Source organism: Syngnathus typhle, unplaced genomic scaffold, assembly GCF_033458585.1.
Source record: "Syngnathus typhle isolate RoL2023-S1 ecotype Sweden unplaced genomic scaffold, RoL_Styp_1.0 HiC_scaffold_367, whole genome shotgun sequence".
Taxonomy (NCBI): domain Eukaryota; kingdom Metazoa; phylum Chordata; class Actinopteri; order Syngnathiformes; family Syngnathidae; genus Syngnathus; species Syngnathus typhle.
In genome coordinates, this window is record NW_026872270.1 from 17,501 (window position 1) to 19,973 (window position 2,473).

Genomic DNA, 2,473 nt, shown 5'->3' on the forward strand with positions numbered 1-2,473 from the left:
CACAAGGCGACCGCCACAAGGCGACCGCCACAAGGCGACCGCCACAAGGCGACCGCCACTGGCCCCAAGCGCCAGCCCCGACCGCCACCCCCCGACCGCCACAAGGCGACCGCCACAAGGCGACCGCCACCGGCCCCAAGCGCCAGCCCCGACCGCCACCCCCCGACCGCCACAAGGCGACCGCCACAAGGCGTTAGTGGCCGCGCCCGGTACTTTACTGGACCCTATTTGGCCCGCGGACCGGCCGGCGTCGCTTCCTTGAATGCTTAGCCGCCTTTCGAGCTGCCATGCCGGGCTTGAGTTAGTGGTTTGCGCCCGGTACTCTACGTTAAAAGTCAGGCGGAACGGCTCTGAAGCTCCAGACGGTGCTTCCTTGAATGCTTAGCCGCCTTTCGAGCTGCCATGCCGGGCTTGAGTTAGTTGTTTGCGCCCGGTACTCTACGTTAAAAGTCAGGCGGAACGGCTCTGAAGCTCCAGACGGTGCTTCCTTGAATGCTTAGCCGCCTTTCGAGCTGCCATGCCGGGCTTGAGTTAGTGGTTTGCGCCCGGTACTCTACGTTAAAAGTCAGGCGGAACGGCTCTGAAGCTCCAGACGGTGCTTCCTTGAATGCTTAGCCGCCTTTCGAGCTGCCATGCCGGGCTTGAGTTAGTGGTTTGCGCCCGGTACTCTACGTTAAAAGTCAGGCGGAACGGCTCTGAAGCTCCAGACGGTGCTTCCTTGAATGCTTAGCCGCCTTTCGAGCTGCCATGCCGGGCTTGAGTTAGTGGTTTGCGCCCGGTACTCTACGTTAAAAGTCAGGCGGAACGGCTCTGAAGCTCCAGACGGTGCTTCCTTGAATGCTTAGCCGCCTTTCGAGCTGCCATGCCGGGCTTGAGTTAGTGGTTTGCGCCCGGTACTCTACGTTAAAAGTCAGGCGGAACGGCTCTGAAGCTCCAGACGGTGCTTCCTTGAATGCTTAGCCGCCTTTCGAGCTGCCATGCCCGGCGTGGGTTTCGCGTCCGCGCCCGGTACATTATGGAAGCCAAAAAAAAAAAAAAATTCTAAGTGCGAGTGGGACCGGCCTGGGGGGCTTCCTTGAAAGCCCATCCGCCCTCCGAGCTCTCCCACCGGTCGTGGGTTGGCGTCCGCCACTGCTCAAAGCGAACTTCAAATTATCTGCTTAATAATGTGGAACACCATTCTTAAGTAGTTTTTCCTTAATTTGGGCTCAACTGGCCGGTAATGATCCCCGGTGTCTGAGATTGATCTCAGTGATCCAAAGAGCCCTGACACGTAATACCATCCATGAGTTTAATTGAAAAACAAAAAATGTAATCTTTATGACACATAAATACAATTTGCATAATAATTTGGAACACAGTGTAGACTTCCAGCGGACCGCGCGCGGCTCGGCTGACGGCGCAGCGCGATCTGGTACCGCTGCGCGGGACGAAACACGCCCCGTGCAGAGTTCCAGGCGGCCGGGAAGACATTTAAGCGCTGCCGCTGCAGCTGCGGCGGGGATTTGCCGTCCTCCGGTGGACACGACGAGTAAATACACCAGCAATCGCACTTACACCGTGTTCCAAATTATTATGCAAGTGACATTTATCTCAGATTTTCCTAAATAGTCGATGCAAAATGAGTCAGCATAATTTTCAAGTCATCAACCATTATTTTGATGAATTCTAATTTTATTGAACAAACCTCCGAATGATCACAGAATTTTTAAAAAATAAAAAACTTAAAATGCACTGTTCCACATTATTACGCACAACAGAGTTTTATAACATTTTATAGGTTTTTATGAACTGAAATGCCCATCTTAAGAATTTACAGCATTAGGAGGTCATATTTACTGAAATCAAAAGCTATTTCAAAGAAAAGACAAACAAGTTACATTTTAACATAGGACCCTTTATTTCAATAAAAAACAAAGTTACATTTTAACATAGGACCCTTTGTTCAACAGCAGCTTCACGATTCTTCCATCCACTGAACTTGTGAGTTTTTGTACAGTTTCTGGTTGAATTTCTTGGCAGGATCTAAGAATAGCCTGCCAGAGCTGCTCTTTGGAATTGAACTGCCTCCCACCTTCGTAGATTTTCTGCTTGACGATGCTCCACAAGTTTTCAATAGGATTGAGGTCAGGGGAGCATGGGGGCCACACCATCAGTTTCTCTCCCTTTATTCCCATAGATGCCAAAGACGTTGACGTATTTCTTGCAGCATGAGACGGTGCATTGTCATGCATGAAGATGATCTTTTGACGGAAAGCACGGTTCTTCCTGTTGTACCATGGACAGAAGTGTTGAGTCAGAAATTCCACGTAGTTAACAGACGTAATTTTGACGCCTTCAGGGACCCTAAAGGGGCCAAGCAGCTCTCTCCCCATGATTCCGGCCCAAAACATCACTCCGCCACCTCCCTGCTGACGCCGCAGCCTTGTTGGGCTATCGTGGCCGTCCACCAACCATCCACGACTCCATCCAT